Source organism: Schistocerca nitens, chromosome 4 (assembly GCF_023898315.1).
Source record: "Schistocerca nitens isolate TAMUIC-IGC-003100 chromosome 4, iqSchNite1.1, whole genome shotgun sequence".
Classification (NCBI taxonomy): domain Eukaryota; kingdom Metazoa; phylum Arthropoda; class Insecta; order Orthoptera; family Acrididae; genus Schistocerca; species Schistocerca nitens.
Window position 1 is genome coordinate 263,392,224 of NC_064617.1, and position 9,464 is coordinate 263,401,687.

General features: G+C 42.6%; 1 pseudogene; it reads left to right on the forward strand.

Annotated features, from left to right (window-relative positions):
* Positions 1–1,825: 1,825 nt before the first annotated feature.
* On the forward strand, positions 1,826–1,943 carry LOC126253893 (5S ribosomal RNA; annotated as a pseudogene).
* Positions 1,944–9,464: the final 7,521 nt, after the last annotated feature.

Here is a 9,464-nt window from a genome sequence, read left to right on the forward strand (position 1 = left end):
TGCAACCGATAGCACTTCCAAGCGTGTCCCCCATTATGGATGGGAAAGAACGACATGATGGGTGGTATGCATTAAAGTGTTGGTGCGTCCAATGAGTAATCTGAAACAGAAGAATAGACACAACTGAAGACTTGACACTAATGATGGGCTAAATGCAAAATGTAAAAAATGATTTTGACCCAAAAAAAGAATCTAAATGCCGTCGCCAGCAACCTCAAATGCATAATAAATGGCACGACCAGTTACACAAGTTACAGTTATAACAAAACACAGAATCGAAACTCTAGTGTCAGAAAAAAAAGGCACAGGCTACATAACATTGACAGAAAAGTGAGGTAATAAGTTCCAAAAATCCTAGAAGTTAGTACTAAGATAATCAAGGTTTGGTCACAACCATGTACAAATAACTTGTCAGAACTGAGAAAAAGAGGGATATGGAACAGATACTACCATAAATGAAGATAATAGAGCGTTCTTCGAAAAATTAAACAATTAAAATTGCTTTGTGTTCTTTAAAAGTAAAAATAAGACTTCAGTATAACGAATCACATGGTAATGTACTTTTGCAATGCTATAATTTAAAAAAATACCAGAAAAGCATGAGATATTTTTTTTAGTGGCATTCAGCTCATTTCATCAGATAAAAGTATGGTACTTAGCACGTTCTAAATTTTTCTGTGCGAAGTATTGCTTTTCATTCAAAACACAAATTAAACTGAAAAATATAATAATAATATGAATCTTACCCTAGATTATAAAAAAAGTGGATTCCGGATTTTTTATCAAATGATTTTTGATAAAAAATAGAATAACAACCGATTTACGTATCTGGCACTTATCCCATTATTGAAGTCCGGCTTTCAACCCAGTCCTTGATGAATCTTCTAAAACGGAGTGGCTGGCTGAAGATTTAAGCGAGCAGTATCAGTAGATCTACAAGACTTAGTGTCGCAATGCAGGCCTAAAAGTGCAACGGTATTGCATATTCCAATACACAGCATGAAAGAAAGATTAATTTTTTGTGCCAGCTGTATGTTTTAAGGTGTCTGATTAATTCAGAATCGTAACAATAATTAGACTTTGCTACGGCTAACTCCTTCCTCCATCTGTGATTTCCCAATCATAATCTTAAATTCGTTGACAGCACTCCATTTGATTTTGAGACACTGACCATGCTATGTGTATTTTCATTTTACATAGTAATAATAACGCATTTTAATGTGTTTTATGGCGCCAAAGTGACAAAACCTATATAAGAACTGTTTTTTTTTCATTTTAATTCGTATTTCACGTTTCAAATAGTTGTGCCTATAACTATCACGGTTGTGTAGAAACCTGATTAAAAGGGGTTATTAAAAAGTTTCCAGTCGAAAACCGTACAGTGCAGAATCGGTATGCCAAACAGGCGAAATAGCCGTGAGCAATGCGGCAATCATCCCACCTACGCACCAGGTTGAATATACCCGTTTTCTGAAACAAGCGCACACCTGCCATAGTGTTCTCTCACGAATCCAAAGTAATAATAATAAGGTTCAAAAATGGTTCAAATGGCTCTGAGCACTATGGGACTCAACTGCTGAGGTCATTAGTCCCCTAGAACTTAGAACTAGTTAAACCTAACTAACCTAAGGACATCACAAACATCCATGCCCGAGGCAGGATTCGAACCTGCGACCGTAGCGGTCTTGCGGTTCCAGACTGCAGCGCCTTTAACCGCACGGCCACTTCGGCCGGCTTTAATAATAAGGAGAAGAAGAAGAAGCCTGCCTTTATGTTACATCTATAGCAGTGAACTTTTTTTGAGGTTATGGTAGATCACAATATCGTCAACGGCCTTGCCGCAGTGGTAGCTCCGGTTCCCGTCAGATCACCGAAGTTAAGTGCTGTCGGGCTGGACTAGCACTTGGATGGGTGACCATCCAGTCTGTGGAGCGCTGTTGGCAAGCGGGGTCTACTCAGCCCTTGTGAGGCAAACTGAGGAGCTGCTTGATTGAGAAGTAGCGGCTCCGGTCTTGGGAACTGACATACAGCTGGGAGAGCGGTGTGTTGACCGCATGTCCCTCCATATCCGCATCCAGTGACGCCTATGGGTTCAGGATGACACGGCGACCGGTCGGTACCGTTGGGCCTTCATGGCCTGTTCGGGAGGGATTTAGTTTTTTAGATCACAATATCATGAGCTTACACTGAAAGAATAAAGAAGCTGAAATTTAAAAAAAAAATGTTATTACAGGTTGCACACATTGCAACAAACGTTTCTGGTTATGTATGAGCGATTGCACTGTAAATAGATATGTGATGCAGCATCATTTCCTTCTATCATGAGACAGAAAAGAAAGACAGAATTTAAGTATTAGTTGGTGCATGTGTGTGTGTGTGTGTGTGTGTGTGTGTGTTTGTGTGTCTGTCTGTCCTAAGTCGTTATTGTCATTGGTGTTGGTGGTATCACTAGGTACCCTCTAAGGAAAGTCGTGTCTGAACCTGCAGTGGCGAAAGTGTAAATCTTTGGTAGAACATACCGTCAGCAAAAGTAAATGAGTTACTTTTAGAATAAGATTGGTGCCATCGTTCAATTCATGTGACTGTGGTTGTATGGCGTACCATCAGCAAAAAACCCTGGTTATTTAAATATTTTCTTCATGACAGTTACAGGTCTGGAATCATAGCTGGAGAGGTGGTTACTTTCTTCTGTGACGTCATCAGACATGGTCAAGTGGCGTGCCAGGGTAAGTAGGAAGGGAGGGTGTGCTGGTGGCTGTGGCTTCTGGCATCAGCAAGGCTGCAGACACATCACACGAGGCGGTGTGCCATCGGCAATGGATGTTAGAGACAGCCCTTCATTGCTCAGCCACTGGGACAGGCAGCGCTTAAATCACAGTGCCCACCATGACTGAAGATAATGGCATGTCCACACTTCAGGTGATGGTCAGCAACAAAATCAAAATAACATCTGCTACTTTGATTCATATGGAGATTCACACCCACCTGAACAATTGCATTACTCATTTACCAACAGCCATGGGTTCTACAATTTTTGACACTACCAAAACTATAACACATACATTTGTGGACATCTGTGTCTCAAGTTTATCCTAATAGGAGTTCAAAAACAGATGTAAGATAGACAGTGTCCTCAAAACACTGAAGAAACTCCTTGTAATCATTTCAAGGCCACAATGAATTCTGTTAACCTCGCGTTTTCTGTAACACTGGTGAGCTTAGAAAACTGGGCGGTGTTTGCCACAATGTGTCCCTTCTACAGCGCGACTTTCTTTTTAAATGCATCCCCATCAAATCAGAAAGAAGTTGTTTATCACACTGCACTGTCTTACTGTGAGCAGGATGCAATCAAGTCCATCTAGGATGCGAGTTCTGCAATCCATTCTGGATGTTCTCATTTTGACAGATTTTATATATTGTTTTATACAGTCTTAAACAGCTCTCTGAGAGAGTGGTCTCTCTTCAACCACCCCTCTCTTAGCAGTTATAATTTCTACTGAAGCGCCTTGTACGCCTCAATCACTTGTGTTTGGTATGTTATTATGCACTAATCATAGTGTGAGACAGTCTGCAGTTTATATCCTCTGGGACTAACTGGGATCTTTATTACCTTCCCTTCATCTGTGTTAGCACCACAACACTTGCAGCTTATGTATGGGTTGCATTCCAAAATTTCTACAATTTTGTGTTAATCTGTTGAAAAATCCTCTCGAATTTTGTGTTAATGAATCTAGCATTGCTTTCTTCCTGAACAATTATATCCTTGAGGTGTCCACTGATCATTTCAAGTTTCACATCAATACTCTGATGGATGTTTGAATGGGCATCCTCTCATACTGAATGTTTGACATGAGGGTGAATTTCTCTATATTATAATTTGTAGTTGTGTAATTACCTCTTTTGGTTAGACTTGACATCATTCAGATGGAGACAAGAGATCTAGTGTATCTCTTAAATGTTTATAAAAATTTTTAATTGTTCTGGTCATAGTAATAATGTACTAAAGTACTGTATTATTTGAGTTGAGATAATTTTAAAACATAAAAGTTTCTAGAGTATCTTTTTTTTTACACCCTACCAACTAGTTAAGTTTCAAGATCTATCGCTCAGTCTGTCAAAGTATTAAATTCTTCTATAACTTTCTGCTGTAGTTTTCCTGATTTGTATCGGTATATTGAATACCTTGTTATAGATCTATAAGTACATTCGTTAACTCAGCTGTAAGAGTGATGTACATTTCCTTGTGAGGATGCACCACACGACAGAGTTTGTTCACTGAACCTCCAAATGTCCTTCATATCCAGAACAAGCAGCGAAGGGTAAACAGAGCTGACACGACAGTTCTGCCAACCATGGCCCACACACCCTGCACGCTTGAAGTTTGGCATTCTGTGGCGAGCCCTACTGTGGGTAATATGTACACAACCGTATGCATAGAAGGTTGTGAGAAAATTTCGTAGATGCACGAAATTTACAAACATGCCGCAATACAGAAACTGGAGCAATACGAGTGTCCTTCACTGCAACTTCTGAAGAAGAATGATAGTGATTGGGATCCAAACATTGTGTGTGCTGTTAATGTAAAACTGCTCTTATGTAGGGTGGCATATAAATGATGTTATTTTGATGAAAACAGTATCTTTTATTACATCCCACAAACGTTCCCTGGCAGAATAGCATATGCACTGCCACTCCCAGCGGTGACTACAATCTAACTGCTGTTTGCTCAACCCACCACACTCCCTGCAGTTGAATTTACATAAGGGGTGCATCTGCGACAGCAACAGCCGGTGTGTGCATCTCGGCACCTCTGCAGCTGCAACTGCAGTTCCGTCAGTGATGCAAAGTTTAAAATATATATTCCTTAGGTTCATGTGTTGTCTATCTCTTGACGACGTGGCACAGTGTCGAACATCTTTTGGAGCTCGGGAAATGGTGTCATAAGGGCCACAGCGGATTCCTCCCGTCCATGTCATGTAATTTAGGCAGGATGAGAAGGAGAATGGACTGACAGTGCTGACGGAAATGATGGCAGAATTTGTAAACAAAATGTTAAAAGTTCAGTATGTCCAAAAGGGCACGATGGAGTGCAGAGTGGATGTCAAGTATCTAGCTCAAAGCAAAAGAAGAGCCAATGTGTTCACAATGAATATTCTATTGATGATGTGGATGAATGTGTTTCTGCTATATTCTGATCTATAAGAAATATCAAGTTTACGAAAACTTCTCACCTTTTATTGCATAGAACTGAGCTTCAGGGGTAGCAAGCGGAACTGTGAAAAAAGTTGTTCTGTGTATGGCATATGGTTTTGAAAATGAGCCAGAATAAACTAGTCATCATGAGAGAATGAGCCGACTTAGATACAAGAAAGGCACGTCGCACGAAATGTTTTAGCAAAAAATGAAGCATCAGAATTAAAGATGATATTAGTTCCCTCGCACGAAACGTGGGTTCATACGCATTATACTGTGGATAAATGGTGTCATAGTGATAGTGTGCGGAAACTATTGCTAAAAATATTCTGGTCAATGACTGATACCGTTATGCTGTGCAGGGCACTGATGTATAGATGTGTAGCATATGACAACGATCCACTTGTGAAAATGCTGTTTCTCGGATGCAAAGCACCCCGCAGTGCTGTCACCTTGGCGAGGACTTCAGTTTGCTTTACTGGATAATATTTGTTTTTTTTTCGGCTGTTTGTAAAATACCGTGTGGTTAAAGGGGGTCTGTTTTTCACAGGAGCGTTGATTTCTGAACCAGTGATAATTAGTCGGTATGCATCCTCTGGTATTTCGAGGGTATGTGTCATAGTTGGCAAGATCTGCCTGTGGGATCAGGGCGAAGCTCAACAACTTTCTGACGGTGCTTGGAAGGTGTAGGTTATAAGACAGCACATGGTTTCATCTTCTCTCATCTTTTATTTCGATTTTATGCTGATTCAAGACAAACGCAACACTCTACAGTAAAGGCAGCACACTCCTTCACATAATAAGCTCCGTATCTGGAATGTCACCCACTTTTTGAACGTCCTTCCACTGTCAAATTAGTTAATCCTATGTACATCGATAAAAGTGCAACAAACTATGCATTGTGGCTTCGGAGGCTTTTCCGGCGTAATAAATCTTGAAAGTCTTCTCAGGTTTGCTACTGGATTTTGAAATCAACCTGACCCAATATTTCGGTGATCAGACTGTCAGTTTTCAAGAGAATGCTGCTGCTGAGTCCCGCATTCAAGTGTATAACGGAGTCACGGAGGAAGTGAAGTTCAGCAGGGAGAAACAGTGAGTTTCTTGACTTCGGAAATCAGATAGAATTAGCAGTATGGGCATTCAGGTGAAAGAAAAGGCAATAGAAAAAAGGCAGCTGAAGAAAATTTTGAAAAAAGAAATCAAGAACTAGGTGAATATCAAACAGAATTCCAAGAGACAGAACTCCAATGAACAAAACTTCATAAAACACAAGATTGTACCATGAAGGAAGTATGTAGCAGTTTCATCGAGTTTAGCAAAGACTTCATAGGTAGAGAGACACTGTCTAGGGTCCTGATGAGTTCTAACTGCATACCCACACAATGAATCTCAATGGGAAGACGTTGCCAAAAGCAAATCAAAGTTAATTTTATCGGAAGATAATTAATGAAAATGCGCGGAAAACAGAAGTCGTTTAACCGCTAATCAACGATGTCTAAAACAGAAACCGTTATCACTTGGGTGTAAATTTTGGATCTTGATGTGATAGTTTAATAATCATGGATAAGTTGCTCACCAACTTTTGCTACATGAAGTGTAATGACTGAAAGTCATCTGCTGTGCGGAGTAAATACACTCCTGGAAATGGAAAAAAGAACACATTGACACCGGTGTGTCAGACCCACCATACTTGCTCCGGACACTGCGAGAGGGCTGTACAAGCAATGATCACACGCACGGCACAGCGGACACACCAGGAACCGCGGTGTTGGCCGTCGAATGGCGCTAGCTGCGCAGCATTTGTGCTCCGCCGCCGTCAGTGTCAGCCAGTTTGCCGTGGCATACGGAGCTCCATCGCAGTCTTTAACACTGGTAGCATGCCGCGACAGCGTGGACGTGAACCGTATGTGCAGTTGACGGACTTTGAGCGAGGGCGTATAGTGGGCATGCGGGAGGCCGGGTGGACGTACCACCGAATTGCTCAACACGTGGGGCGTGAGGTCTCCACAGTACATCAATGTTGTCGCCAGTGGTCGGCGGAAGGTGCACGTGCCCGTCGACCTGGGACCGGACCGCAGCGACACACGGATGCACGCCAAGACCGTAGGATCCTACGCAGTGCCGTAGGGGACCACACCGCCACTTCCCAGCAAATTAGGGACACTGTTGCTCCTGGGGTATCGGCGAGGACCATTCGCAACCGTCTCCATGAAGCTGGGCTACGGTCCCGCACACCGTTAGGCCGTCTTCCGCTCACGCCCCAACATCGTGCAGCCCGCCTCCAGTGGTGTCGCGACAGGCGTGAATGGAGGGACGAATGGAGACGTGTCGTCTTCAGCGATGAGAGTCGCTTTTGCCTTGGTGCCAATGATGGTCGTATGCGTGTTTGGCGCCGTGCAGGTGAGCGCCACAATCAGGGCTGCATACGACCGAGGCACACAGGGCCAACACCCGGCATCATGGTGTGGGGAGCGATCTCCTACACTGGCCGTACACCACTGGTGATCGTCGAGGGGATACTGAATAGTGCACGGTACATCCAAACCGTCATCGAACCCATCGTTCTACCATTCCTAGACCGGCAAGGGAACTTGCTGTTCCAACAGGACAATGCACGTCCGCATGTATCCCGTGCCACCCAACGTGCTCTAGAAGGTGTAAGTCAACTACCCTGGCCAGCAATATCTCCGGATCTGTCCCCCATTGAGCATGTTTGGGACTGGATGAAGCGTCGTCTCACGCGGTCTGCACGTCCAGCACGAACGCTGGTCCAACTGAGGCGCCAGGTGGAAATGGCATGGCAAGCCGTTCCACAGGACTACATCCAGCATCTCTACGATCATCTCCATGGGAGAATAGCAGCCTGCATTGTTGCGAAAGGTGGATATACACTGTACTAGTGCCGACATTGTGCATGCTCTGTTGCCTGTGTCTATGTGCCTGTGGTTCTGTCAGTGTGATCATGTGATGTATCTGACCTCAGGAATGTGTCAATAAAGTTTCCCCTTCCTGGGACAATGAATTCACGGTGTTCTTATTTCAATTTCCAGGAGTGTATATTATCAGATACAGAACAGTGTCTGGTTGATTAAAGGTAATGTTGACACGAAATCCCTTGTGATACCTGAGCGGAACGCGAACTGGTCGTGTTGATCCCAGGATTAGAGCACTCACAATTCGACTGAGATTACTGCAGGAATATCTCTGACGTAGTTTACCACTGTTACAGTCTCCTCGAACCCTTCAGGCCCTTGGAGGCTAGTCTGTCATGGATGCAGTTGTCAAATGCCACACTGTCATTTACCCTGAGAAACACAACTACGAGTACAACTTTTTATCTGGGGAAAATATACTGCAAACCTCTAGGAAACGAATATGAGGTAGTAAATTTCGAAGGGAATTTAAGTAAGATGAAATGGGACATTGTACGGCTATCAGAAGTATGGCGAAAAATTGAAACCCAAATAGAATTACAATATCAATGCAATAATATTACACGAAAGGCACAGCGCGTGGTGGATATATAAATAGTATATACAGGGTGTCCCATTTATCTTGACCACCTTAAATAACCGTTTATGCAGATGCAAATTACAAAACGTTTCAAGTAAATGTTCTTTAACTGTCAGGGGGACATTAATCAACATGATTGCCTTCGTTGTAGCTTTGTTTTTTCCAAAGATATGAACAGCGGTATGCCTTTTTTGAATGGCACCCTGTATTTTTTATTCGGTAATTCATTTCCTCTCCTAAAGACCTATTCAAAAACGTATAACAGTGTACCATTCACTGAAACAGAACGTTATTAATTATATAACACAATATTGACGTTGACGTTCCCAGCCCTTAGCGCGGGTGCTCGGGGTAATGGAACACATCCACGTCCTGACGTTGACAGAGGACAAATGTAAACATAAGTAGAATGCACACCCATCATTCCGTCAACCATCGTCAGTTGAAGAGTTGTGTGGGTGGAATGTACACCAACGAAGAGAAAGTAGAAATGCTACTCATCTATGGGGAATGTAAGTTAACAGAACAGTAATTGCAATACTGCCTTCTTATGTATGGGTGCATTTAATACAGTAGTTTAGTCCTTTTAAATACTGCTAGGTAGGCATACAGTAAAGGCTGTCCTTCCTAAAAACTGCATCGACATAACGTTTCTTCTATTTTTGTTGAAGGAAGGCGAAATGCTACGCAGGCAGCGGAACTGTACAGAGAACGATATCCTGACAAGAAGCCACCTTCCCGACGGATGTTTTCTCGTC